We start from the raw sequence: 14,944 nt of genomic DNA, 5'->3' as shown, positions 1-14,944 counted from the left end.
GGCGGTGATAGCCAGCACATTCTGGCTAGGCTTATAAATGCCTTCGGGCAGATAGCCTAGTACCTACCTTTGAACCTATGAATATATTATTAAACTATTATGTTTCACATTGTCAGTATAACAGACTTTGTACTGACACATACTGTATTGACATGTTGAAACTTTCCTTCATATATACAGTGGCAACACTCATATTTATAGTCACAATAATAATGTAATGTTGTACAACATATAGATTAAATGTATTGCCTTGTGCATCTAACATCATGCAGTGGTAATGCAATGCATTATTGCAGAAGGTTAAAGCACAATGTTCATTAACAGTGCATGTATACTGTGCCTGGCATTCATTCACTCAGTTATTTATTTAACTTTATTTATGCTTTAAGTGTCCTAGTCCAATGGCCTTTTTTCAGGCATGACCTGGGATTTAGTTAAGGTAACATGCAAGTGGTCATAAAAGAAAGCAGTTACAGAAAGAAGCAATAAGTATGTATAAATACTATGACATAAACATTTGGAGATGTTTGTAAATGGAGGTTAAAGACAAATGCATTGCATTCCGTTTTTCACAATAATGTGCATATTAAATTAATACAATACATTCAAGTGTCTCATACAATATTCATATTCTGTAAAGTAGTATTTATATTTATTACAAACAAGATCACCTCAGAGAAGTTTGTACAGGGAAGGATAAATGCAGAGGTTTTTTTACTCACGTGTCTTGTTCAGCATTCAAGTGGTACATCCTACTCTTTAGTATATTTGATAGAATTAAAAAACATAAGGTAATTATTTAATTCCTGTTGTTACATTAGAAGTTAAAGCCAAGATAACCTGAGTGCATAATAGTGGAGAGGTAGAGAAAGGTGTTAAGTGTTATATTAGAAAAAAACAAGACAGAAGTGAATGGGAACCTAACAACAAAAACTATACCAGTTAATATTATTCTAGCATGTCCAAAGGTCAGTTGTCAATCTCCTCTCCGGTCCAGCTTGTGAATATGGGAATCTTGAGGCAATGTTACAACTGCCTCATGTACACAGACAACCTCCTCCCTCTCCCAAAATTCCAACACATGTGCAGAATGCAACCCATATAGCCAAACTGAGGCTAAGCTCTCTCAACTCAAGTACTAACGCATAACCAGTCGGAAGGAAACCACACCCACTACAACAATTTCCAGTCCTACGACCCTACCACGACAAAACCAAACAACATAATCACTCAAACATACTTTCGGGAGGCTCAAAAAACAGCAGAGCTAAGCAGCAGGAGACCTCAAAGCAGACCCAAGCAACTAACCCCCAAACAAAACACACACTTATCACACAAAGCCAAGCCAGTGTGTGTCACAGCAGCCCAGCTAACAACACTAACACAACATACACTTGTAACACTTGTAATAGGTGACTCTGTACACACCTGCACTCAGGCACTCTGAGACAGGGTCATCAGGAGAAGGTCATGGTGAGCAGTCTGTCTGGCACTAGGATCCGCACGGCACAAGTCACTCCAGGTCACTCCAAGGCAAGTACAAATATGACTCAGTCATTGTCCATGCTGGTGTGAATGACCTGAGGGATTGTGACTACTGGACTACATGAAAGGGGACATACAGGCTCCTCTCTATTATGACCCTGCTGGTATCTTACCCTCCTTGAAATGATGAGCACCTCCCCAACCAAGATGATCATGTTACATTTCAGAATGATATGAAAATTTTGTTGTAATTGGGATATGCACAACAAGCCACGATGCTTTGCTAGGAACGCTTTGCACCTGTCACCCTGGGCTTTCGGATATTGGCAAGGAGGCTCTTGCTACATAGTGCCATGGCTTATAAGGCATAGGTTCATAGGTAAGTACTAGGTTAGATGCCTTGCAGGCCATTTTAAGCCTAACCAATTTCCCCTTTTGTGCTTGAAATAACCTATCCCATTTAGTTATAAATTGGTCTTAACCATCCCATGGTCAATAATTACATATTACACCTAATGATAACTGGAATCATACCATAAACTGATCTTACTGGATATTCACATCCCGACCCCACCCTCTACCCAGAAAACCACAGTGAAAACTTCTCTAAGCAAAATTTCACTCAAAACAAACGGTGGAATCCTTCCCAAAAAGCCCGGTGGAAAATACAGTCCAGACCGCAGAATCCTTTATAAATGCAATCTATGAACACCTTCAGGAATGCCTGGATCATGCATTAATAGTACAGGAGGCAGTCCTCCAAAGGCAGGTAACCTTTCTGGTCCCATCCATAGACAAACTATACAATAGAAGGAGGAAGCTACTACATGATAGAGCAAAAACCCCAAAGGGAAGGCATCTCTGATCAAGTATTAAAAAAAACTAAGGAGCATAAAATCGTCTAAGGCCAGCTTGAATAATTGCACAGGACAAAGATTAACTTTGTTTTATATGGATGGGAATTCCCAGATATGCTCAGAATTAGTCAAAAATGACAAAAATACACTGATCCCATACATTTTGCCAACATCCTAGCTGAGGTTTTCAGCGAACTTCTCTCCCCCAAAGGCAAAAAGGGCAATCTATGCAGCAGCCTGCCGCCCCTGACATCTCAGGTCAGGTGGGAAGGGGAGCCCCCCTCCAAAAAAAAAAAAAGCATCATGGGACCCCAGGCCAGTCCCCGTCCTACTCCCTACATGAACTCCAAGAGAGCTAAAGCAAACTAAAAACATAACTCTACTGTTCAAGCTCAGCCTTACTACAGAGTCTTTTCCAGAGCAGTGGTATCTCCTGGTGCCTCAGCGGACCCTGGAAACTATCAGCCCATAAAGCCCTGAGCTTTGGTCTGCAAAGGCTGCTAAGGATCATCATGGACCTCATAAATAAAAGATATTGGGACCTACAGACACTGGGATCCTACAGTTTTGACCTTTTAAGGGGGCAGATCCTGCCTCTTAAACCTAGTTGACTTCTTAGGAAAGTCTCCAAGGCCACACTGGCCCAAGGAAGGTGGTCCACACAGCAAAAATCCTCTACAAGCCTACCTACAATTACCCACACACTCATTTTATAGATATCACCTGTAACTTCAAACTATTCACTAGATGTTGCAAACTGGCTCAAGGAAGAACCCATGGTATAGATGTTGCTAGCTTGCAACTCCAAAACAATTACAGCTATTATTTCTATGAAAGTGTGGCTGAATTTAGTTGACTGCAAACTGGGCACCATAATCGACTCTCCAGCTGACACAAGCATCCTCCAAAAGGCCTATAGAAAACAAAGACAAGAGCCCAGCAGAGCCATGGCCTCAAAACCCAAAAGTGATCTTTGGAAAGATACTTACACTTTGCTGGTAATCCATTAAGTACAGAAAAGAAAATTAGGGACCTGGGACCCAAGTGATAGCAATCTCCTCTTAACAGCCACGTGTGTGGCAAAGTGGTTAAAAAAAATTTTTATATAGCCCACCTAATCATGAAGGATTCACATCTAGATTAGGGGGGGGTCATCTGCCCTCTTTACTCATCCTCATCAGGCCCATAATCGAGTACCCTTTTGGGATTTACCTTACCTTGCAAAACACCTGCAGCAACTGGAAAAAACCCCAAAAAACCCTCAACAAGAGGCTCAAAGTGATGCCTGCTGCTGCCCTAAAAGCCTCCAGCTCTACTCACTCCAGCTCCGCTCCAGTGGAGGTGACCTGTGCCCTGGGCCTTATAGGAAGTCTCACCATTTTTTTTTAATTATGGTCTAACTAATGTCATATAGTCTGTGCTTTGCTTTCGCTGAGCTTTTTTTTTTTTTTTTTGAAAATGAAGCACTTTGCATATTAAAAAGTCAGATGAGAAAAGAACTATCACTGGCTTAGCCTTCTGAAAGGAAATACAATGTTGCTCTCTGTTAGAGAAAAGAATAATGAAGCAGCAAATTTTGTTCAAGGCAGTTGGCAAGTTGTTTATTTTGATAGCTGAGTTTAAAGTAATTAGGGAGAGACCATAATCAAGCCATATAGTAAGCCTACCTTTAGCTAAAGCTTACCGACTTCCAGGGTGAGGCTGTTGGAGGCGGAGTAGTGAACAGTAAGCTGTTTGATAATTTTGCCAACTGTGTATTCATTTGTGGAACTGTGTTGTCAGGATCAAACATATTGATCACAGGGGTAAATCTAATCTTTGGGGGAAGTCAAATAACATAACTTCAGACTTGTTGCAGTTTAGCTGACGTTTGTTATTGATTAAGAATGTACTGATAGCATTCATAGGTTCATATGTTCATAGGAGATTACTAGACTAATGGTTTAAAAGTTCTTACAAGACTAACGAATATAACCCAATTTTACCCAATATATGGCCCTGGGGGCAAGAGGATGGCATGTGTTTGTGCCTGTGCTTGAGTATCTTACAGATTGCCCTTGTCCATAAGGGACGTCGGCATTACCCCATGTGTGAATTTGCAGTTCTTCCTCATTCATTGATCCAAATTGTGTTTGAAGAGGGCCAGGGAAGGACTGTGTTTAATGTGGACAGGAAGCCTTTTCCAAATGAGGGGCAATCTCTGAGAAGTTGACAGCACTGATGCCATTTTGCAGGTCTGTTTGCAGTTCATAGATGGGTGGGAATGAGAGAGACAGTAAGATGGCATCAATGCAGAGTATCATGCAACTGGGTGGTGTGGCATTGCTTATATCAGCTATAATGAGGGAAAATTATATAGGTCCTAGTACTGACACTTGTGGGTTACCTGCTGAGAATGAACCAATGGTGGAAGGTTGTTGTTTGGAAGGTTGAAGGCCCTGTTTGTTAAGTAGTTGAAAAGTCAGGTAAGAACATCAAACAATATGTAGGCAGTGTGTTAATACAGTGATCTATAGGTGGCAATAGTCTCCATAATACAGTAAGATCTAGTTTGACATAGTGCAACGTAGAGGCAATAGTCTACATTATCACACTTAGACTTTTACATCTACCCCATATATAATTAGATACTACCTGATGTTGTGCAATGTATAGGCATATGTTAACACAGAAATACTTTGGCGATTGTGCATTACTCCTTTATACATAGATGACAACCTGTGTTTTGCAATGTGGTGGCCAAAACTTTATACAGTGAAGACGACTGTGAGATTGATTAGGTGTCTACTGTACATAGTGATACACAATAGTTGACATAGCAAACATATAGCACATTAGGTATTTTGGACACTTTATATCTCATTGTAGTGCCCATGAAGAAACATACAGTGCATCCATTTTTAATGGATTGCAGACGGTTAGCTTATACAGTTAGAGAAACATCTATACTACAGTACCTAGAAGAATAGTACTGTAGATAGATGTACAGACAGATCATGTGCATTGTATTTACCTTATTTCTCATTGACCAAGGTATGATTTAGGTATACCACTACTGTACATCTGTATTACTCATGATAACTCTCTTTGAGGCAATGATTTTGCTCCAGAACACTCACCTGGTGTCATCCCATATTTATAGTTAGGACATCTGACACCTATCAACTCAAAACTGAGCATAAAAAAAGCTACTTTGAAGCACTTTGTGACTGTGACTGTGACTATGAATATAACACACTGAGCTTTTTCAGTAGCAGTCAATGAAGTGCTGTCATTTTATCCTTGCTGCTTCATAAATCAGTGCCAATATTGTACTCATACACCATTAGCACCTGACAATCACATCCACCTCCAACTTTAACCCAGGGCAGCTGTCCCCTCCAACTACTCTGTTGTATACTAAACATCCAAGAAATGAAATGGGTGATTCATGAAAAATGGGACAAGTCAAGCTTAATTTCTTATTCTTGTGTGCCAAGGCAAATTTAAATGTCATTAGTATGTTGGTTTATGTATGTTCATGTGCACCAAAGCCTATTTAAATATCATTAATATGTCGGTCCAACCATGTTCCTAGATTCATAGGTTCATAGGTGTGTACTACACTATTGACCACTGGGGCTATTTTAAGCCATGCCATGCCTTACAAATCTCTGACAATTTCTGGTACCTTTGATAGTGTAATCAGGGGCTTAAGAAATGAAACATTTACAACCAAAGGCCTGGGAGATGAACCATTTACAGACTGCCTGTGTCCACTAAAGACATAGGTGCCAAACCAGGGGTGAATTTCTTCTTCTCCATCCAGTTGTCCAAGTTACAGTTGAATTGAGTTAGGGAGAAACTGCTTCACATGGATGCAGAGAAGGGGTAGCTTGTGAGATACATACCTGTCTCTCTACCAGGTCCTATTTATATCACAGGCAAGGTGTATGTCTTTAGAAGAGATAATTTTGATGATGTTTGTTTTGCAGATATTCAGGAGGTCCATCAGAGTGGAGTCTGAATATGCCTTGTATGCCATTCATAGATCTCCCCTCAACAGTGATATGGCTTTGAAGGTGGTCTGCATAGGTTATGTTATTTATGCCATTTTCTTAAAGTAAGGAACCTCTGTGGATGGTCTAATTGTTGGATGTGCCCAGTTAGGTGCATACCAAAGGGGGGGGGGCTGTATTCAATGATAGGTCTGATGAGTGCAGAATACAGTGGTACAATTACCTCATTAGAATTAGATGCCACACTTTTGTTTATAAGTTGTACAGTATGGAATGATTTCCTCACTACCATAGATATGTGATGGTCAAAGACTTGATTACTATGTACGGGTGTCTTTAAGTCCCAAATTAAACCAAGACCTATTTAAATGTCATTAGTATGTTGGTCCAGCACTGATACATTTTAGCATACAGTTCTGACTAGAGCACTTATATTCTGTGTGTGTGTTGCTTATTTATTTATTTGTTGACAGAGAAGATGTTTAGACAGTCAAGTCTCTTGTAAAATAAATGTCACCATTCAGCATTGTGAATATCAACAGTGTACTGATGTTTTAAACTTCATTTGATAGCATACAGGTGAGGTTATCATTGCATTTCTGTGCAGTGTTGGAAATGCCCGCTCAGCATGCAGTACTGCCTGTATTATTTTATGTTGAGTTATCAGCACTGTAATTGTGCTCTTATGAATGAGCAGTTTGTCTTCTGGGATGCAAATTACTTGCAACATTTTTTGTGAAACATGGGGAAAGGGAGTGCATAGCACGTTCTGCATACTTATTACTCAGGCCTCCCTGTGCATAAATTGACATGATACAGCATGATGTTTCCATTACATCTTTTTGGCACGTGGCTCTGGGATTTGTAACTGTTGCTGGCATTGCTGTTCCTGACATTCTTCTTAGTTGGCACTTCTCTTCTATCATGTGGCACCTAAGAGACTGTTTACACTGTAAATTTTGTTTTAGTTTGACATTTTTGAGAATGTGAGAAATATGCAACACCACTGCCATTAGGAATGATGCACAGATATGACTGACATTTCAAGGTGATTTTCTGAAGTATGACATAACATAATATGTTGTCAATACATTTATAATACTTACTATATACCATCTCAACACTGTATACTAAATTCCGGAAACCATTAGATTGCAGTCTGACCTTGTGCCATCTTTTGTCAGTATATTATTAGTATGTATCTTGAAGCAGTGAACAAACCGTCTTATTCTTACTGACAACCAGTTACTTCTACCACACATTGAATCTAAATAGTAGATAGTACATAGTAGATAGTCCTGAAGCTACCTAAAAAAAACATTTAGTCAGAACCCATCAGGCTGTCAGTACCCACCCCCCTAAGGCCAGCAAGCCATATCAAACAATGAGATTTATTTACACTGACATACTTAAAAAAACTCTTTAAGCTTCCAGGCCTCTGAGGTATCGGTCTGATACACAAATTCCTCTGCAACATGCAGAAACTCTACCAACTTGCACATATAATTGCACCCAAAGCAAGTACCACAAAGTGGGGTCATTGAATCACTACCCAGGGAAATGTCATAGGTGAATTCATAGTGATATACACAGGTACATTGCTCACAAGACAGAGCAAAGAAAGGGTGGCAGATAGCTATTTCTCAGGCATCAGAATTCAGCAGGTTAGTAGGGTACTCAAGTCCCTTCACCCCAGGTACACATATGACATAGCTGTTGCCCACATGTGTGTTAATGATTTGAAATACACACCCTTGACTCATATGAAGAGAGTTATAATTAAGCTCTCTGAATATTTGTTTAAGACTGGCCTGCAGTTAATTTTGAGCAACATTCTAGCTTCACTGAAAATTTTTCTTCAGTGTGAACAAAAGATGATTGACTTCAACAATTGGCTTAATTATCAGTGTCATTCTGGGGGGGGACAATGTATATCAGCCTGGAAAAAGATTGTTGATAGTCTAACAAGTTTGCCAAAGAATGACCTATACCTCCATACGCCAAGATTTCATATATTGGCCAAAACCTTCTCCACTCCATTGTTCTTTTTTAGGCAATGTCAGTCACCTCTATCTACAAACCTAGCCAAGCCAAATAAAGATAGTATAAAGATAACATTTTACAAGATTAGAAGTCTCAATAAGTGATTCCTTCCATAGACGTCCTCCTGACCTTCGATAATACTGACATCTGCATCATCAATGAAATGTGGTTCCAGTGCAGTCATAACACACCCTTCATACCAGCATTCAATGACTTCCACTCTCTCTCTCTCTCTCTCTCTCTCACCTGCTACTAAGAGTGCTTCTATTACAGGTGGTTGTGTCTCCATTTCCCTCTGTAATTCTATCACATCAAGACTTATATGGTAATATAATGACCTCAAATTTGTCTACATCCTGATTACCATTAATAAGATTTCTAAATGTATTCTAGCTTATTAGAAAACCCCTCTATGACACCCACATACCAGGTTGCGTGCCTAAAATAATCTAGAATCCCCTACCATTGAATCAAACACTGTTATTTTTTTGTGATTTCAGTTATGTAGCCATAAGCAGTAAAACGTATATGACCGTAAATAAATATGGACATAGCTTCCCAGATTTACTCAATGCCAACTCACTAGACTAGATAATGCACTCACTTACCAGGGGCTCAAATTTACTGGACTTGCTTTTCATAAAAATAGACCCATTATTCTATATATCTCATCACTGTCAGATATGACCACTGTTTAGTAGTATTCATCATGAGAGCCCAAACCAACTTGCCCACAAAACCTACTGTCTTTAGAGATTTTCCAAAGACAAACTTACTATAGCTAGCTGATGACCTGAAGCAATTTAAGAATCAGCATCCATTTGAAGACCAAATAGCCAAAACTGCTGTATTTGTAGATAATGTCTTGTCAGATGCCAATATCTACATTGAGATATTTGCCCCAACCCAGCACAATACAATGACAAATTTTGGAACAGCCCCCTATTGTGAAACTCTTATATAAACAGGCTATTTAACAAAAAGAAAATAATTATTTGCCCTGAGGAGTAAAATGATCATAGGAGGTTCCTTTATACCCATATTACACAAGTGAATTCAAGAGGTTCAACAAACAGGCAAAACAATCAAACCTGCTAAGGGTAAGTATAAACCTGAAAATTAACAACCACGCAGAAAAAAACACCACTGAGGATCCAAAATGGTAAAATCAAGAATTCTTGTAACAAGATTGAGTACTTTTGTCTCTATGAATGAAATATTTTATTAAATTCTTGATTTTACCATTATGATGTTTTTTTCTGCATGGATCTTGGTTTACACTAATTATGTTGTACCATTTCTACAGATAAAACAGAGACCAAGCCCGCTCAGTCAGGGTGGGACTATCGTTGATTGTTATCTTTTTTTGTATCACCATTGTAGGGGACAGGGAAGATTAGGGATGTTAACAGTTCACTTCTAATTAGCTCATATTGTAAGTATAAGCATTTTCATTTAACAGGTGACATATGTTCTGCACTTTCACAAAAGTTAGCTGATACTGTTGTAAGATCAACACAGTAGCTCTACAGTTATAGACATGTTGCTATATCTGGTGTGTGTATTCTTGCAAGCAATGGCATTCCATAGCATGCAGAACTTTTGTAGGGAAACATGATGTCACAGGCCTAGGCAGCACCCTGCAAGGACTGTACAAAATTATGGCTCATAGGTGAAAATTAGACTAACTGCCCTGAAGGCCTTTCCAAGCTTAGCTACTAACCTGATGTCAGAATCAAACCCCATACCTTAAGTTTGTGAGGTTAACCATTATGCCAAACCTACCCCCTATGAAGGATATTGCTCATAACTACTAAATATGGACACAACAGCTGGATGCTGACAGTATGTTATGTCATTGTCATGCTCCAGCAGGTGATTTAAGACTGTGCTGAAAAGTTAATATTTGAATCACTACTGTTCATGAAGGGCTCCATCTCCAGTCTAGCATGTTGCAGCAGTAGTATTTGCTTTGCATCCCATAATGGACACTTGCTTGTGGTGTATCAGCAGCTCCATCATAGACATCCATGCCAGCTAACATGTTTAACACATCCTTGTCATGCCAGTGTACAGTCGACCATCATCATTGCATAGTCTGTCACCTATTTATAAGTATTGCTGCTGATACCAGTCCTTTCATAAGCTGGAGGGCATGACCTCCTCATACTTTATCCTGCCCAAAGAAGGACATCCAGTGGATGTGGCTATGGTAGGGTACAGGCCACTGAACAGCAAGTGGGTGCTTTAGGTGTGACAACAAGTAGCACTACTGTGGCACGTTGGTACATATTGATATGAGGGTCTACACTTATGTGGTGTACATCTCTCATTAGCCTATGATTTGTGTCTAGCCATTCCCTCGAGATAATGACATAACAGTTCTTATCCCTTATACATGTATAATCAGAAAAGATTAGTAATTTTTGTGGTTGCATACATTATAATATGTTAAAATATGTGATGATATATATATATATATATATATATATATATATATATATATATATATATATATACGTATGTGTGTGTGTGTGTGTGTGTGTGTGTATGTATGGACATGTACATGTATATAAATACTGTATATACCGAGAGTGACAGAAATATCATCTGAACACTTGATGGGTTCACACATAAAGCATCCATTGGACATGGTTTTGATATTCTTGTTCAGCAGTTCCTCATGGTGATGGAAGAGATGAGCCACTGTTATCTCTGTGTGGTCACATGGGATTATCAAGCAGAGGGTGGGATACAGATGTATTTTTGTAACAGGTTATCCAGTATGCAACAGGCAGTAAAGATATGATATTTCTTGCAAGTGTATATTGCAAGGTTCCGCCAGAATCATCAAGGTAATAAAATGCAATTTTTCAGATTTGTGAACATGCATTCAATAAATAGCCTGACCCCTCTGGTGGGCACAGCTTTATGCTACCTACTTTGGTGTCTGAGGTGGCTGGATAGATGTGAGCAGCCATGGTTCAATGGGTAAATTAACCTTGAGATGACCATGGTGATAAGTTCAATGTGGAGAATACTGGAATGCCAGATAGTGGTGTCATGGCTTCCTCCAGGACTTCAGGTAGACAAATCAATAATACAGTCAGTATGGTCACATAGCACCTGATAACTGATGGAATGATAGGTGTGGATATTGACATATGAAGACATGTCATCAGTGGCATATTCCACACTGCAGTATATGTAGAATCCACAGATGACATATACTCTGTAATTCCCACATTATTGATGTACACTCCTCCTGCATTCATGCAGTATGGATAGTATGTCCCTGATAGAATATGCTGCAGAAACTAGCTAAGGATGCAGGGTACCTACAGTATCATGCAGTATCTCCAGTGGGCAACTGGTATATCCCCCTGGAAATGAGTCAGTGCTGTGATCATCTGAGTTTGCAGAGGTATTGTTTGACCATTAGCACCACATACCTCCATTTTTGAGCACAAATTACACATCATATCAAGTGTGTGCATCCATATGTCAAAGAACTAGCTGTTTTTGATGACAAAATGATCTGTACAAGACTCTGACCCTGGGACATCCCTTTGCTCCTTGTCAGGGGGTGGCTGGGTATGCGACAGATACTGCCACTCTTACTGCTGTAATATTAGAAATGATAAACAATCTATTTTCCAAATTTCTTCATATTGCACATGGTTCTGACTCGATTTAAAGCTGCCACTGTTTACTCTCTGTGCTGTATTTACACACAGATGATGTATTTTATGAATTGTTTCCAGTGAACTTGGGCATGTACCATATTTATCTGCATAGATGGACTTCAATACAGTACAGATTTTGGGCTACTGTTTAGGTGGGAGTTACATGAGTGTCTATGAATTGTGGAAAAGTGTTAGGATGTGCTTTCAACTTTGTATCATTGCCTACTTTGTTTATGAACACCTCCCTATAGCTTTCATTGTTTTTATATTGTACTTTCCCTGCCTCTCAGAATAATCAAACCACTTAGTGCATTCCCTCAGAAATTATATCAGCTTTATACTGCAGACAACAGTCATCACTTCTTCTGCATAGCTTAACCCTGAAAAGAGTTTCTAGTCTGTCCTGCATGGAAGTCAACAAATACTTTACCTTAAAGATAGTAAATAAATAAGTACTTTGGCTAGAAAATATAAATATTTTTTTCATGATATGGCTCCCTCCAGATGCAGCAACATTACTCTCTTTATAGGCTGGTAGAATTCTGAACTCTGTGAAGTAAATGTTCTGGCTGACAGGACAAGCATCTAGCCTCTGGACAAGGTTCTCTTTATGCTGAATATCTCTACAATCATGGACACTTTTTTATGAATATCAACTTCACTGAATATTAATAACATACAAAGACAAGGATGGGCAGTTGCGCACTTTGATGTTTGTCTTTCAGCTTTTCCCGGTTAGAGGTCACCACAGCAGAACTCTGGTCCGCTAATGATTGGCATTTGGTTTTTATGGTGTCGAGTTGCCAGCCCGATGCCAATGAAGGCACACCCATTCAACGCATGTCTTTTGAATGCCCACTTGACCGCGGGGAGGACATGCAGACTCTGTACAGAAGGCACTCCCAACCCAAGCTGAGAATCGAACAGGAGAACCTCTTGCTGTGAGGCAACAACGCTATCACTGTACCACCGTAGCATTATTGAGCTATGTAAACACTCAGGGTCAGCTTGCACAAAAGCCTTTACATCAATATTTTTGATGAATCATTGTGCCATTGTAAAAACCTTAGGACTGCCATATGCCTTTCTCTTTTAATCCTGGGAGCATCCTGTATGCAGAGTTCAGGGGCTCTACTTAAACTCACAGTACATCTGTGGTAAATGTTAAAAGGATCATCTCATTGTTTAACCAACTGTAATCATGTAAACACTTTTTTTGTGATTGATTATGCATCCTAAGAAGTATGTGGAATCAAAATGCACCCATGTGACTCAGATGACAGAAATTAATAAAGCACTCGGTTAGGACATTTATTAACAAATTGCAAAAAAGTTAGGCTATTGTACTATGCAGGAGCTATTACAGCATTATCATCCAGCATTGCGTCATCTCATTTGTACCCACTAAACTACACATTTTATTCTATATTTCCAAAGAATTTTTGGCAAGTTCCACTTTTCCTAAATAACATCTCAGACTAAATTGCTTTAAGCCTTTTACGTACTCTTCTGCTCAAAAGACAGGATAGTGATGTTCTTCAAGTGAAGCTGACATATGGAATGTAACCAGGTAGAATGGGAATGGGGCAGATAAAAGAGTCCCAATGATACAGCTACACTGGAAGATATCCTACATCGGATACCCATAATGTTACACTACACTGGAAGACATCCTACATCAGATACCCATAATGTTTCCACATGAAAAATACTACCAGGCCATGTCAATGTCTGACTGGACAATAAACTCTAACTCCCCTACATTTAACATGAACTTAAATGGTTTCCCACAACTAATTAACAGCCCCATACATGATAGCAAGACATAAAATTCCCTATTAGACTGGATCCTAGTATAAGACCCTAGCAAATGCACCACCATAGGTACAATGTCAGACTCTCTCAGTGATCATCTCCCAATCTATATGACCAGACATCTCACACATCCAGTTAAATGGCATATTTATAAAGCAGCAAACAACCTTTCCAAGTTTAAACCAGTTCTATTAACAGGAACTTTCGAAAAATCCTTCCCTAAGTCAATGCTGCAAATGAATTCAATACAACTTTTCCAGATATTCTAAATAGCCTTGCACCTCCTAGAAGGGAGACACTAAAAACAAATAATGAAATTTGGCTTCCAAAAAGAGTAGAATGCTAATGCAGGGTAGAGAAAAAGCATGGAAAGAATGGCAAAAATATAAAACGCCACAATATCTTGAAAACTTTAGAATGCTTCACAATCATACTAAAAAGCAAATAAATGAAGACAAAAAATAAACTATATAATAACATTCAGAATAATACTGAACACAACCCTAAAACAGTCTGGGCATCCATTAAAGAAATCTTACATCCTGATCAAAAATTCAGCTCAAGCCCCTGTCCTTAAAGATCACAACTTGAAACTGTAATACAGTTCAACTCTTATTTTATAGATAGTATAGCATCTCTAGCCAAGGATTTCTCAGCATCTAATCCCAACCCTTTCCAACAGCCACATATCACCACATCCACTTTCACCTTCAAACCTGTGCCATATTCTATGTAAAACTACTCTTAAACAAACTTAAACCATGTTCTTCTTCAGTTGATGACCTTCCAAGTGAGTACCTAAAAGTAACAGGCAATAGCATTGCCTATCCTATCACCATCCATATTATAAATAGGTCAAGTCCAGGAATCCCATGTTCCTTCTCTCTGGGAAAAATTCACACATTATCCCTTTGCAAAATGGAGGAAATTCAACAGACATTAATAACTTTAGACTATAGCAATCTTAGCTCGCCTCAACAAAATACTTGAAAAATATATTCCAAAACAATTGCTATACTATCTCCTGCAGGAAGAACTCCTATCCCCTACACAGCATGGC

Source organism: Protopterus annectens, chromosome 1.part2 (genome assembly GCF_019279795.1).
Source record: "Protopterus annectens isolate FY-2018-M chromosome 1.part2, PAN1.0, whole genome shotgun sequence".
Taxonomy (NCBI): domain Eukaryota; kingdom Metazoa; phylum Chordata; order Ceratodontiformes; family Protopteridae; genus Protopterus; species Protopterus annectens.
This window is presented reverse-complemented; position numbering follows the sequence as displayed.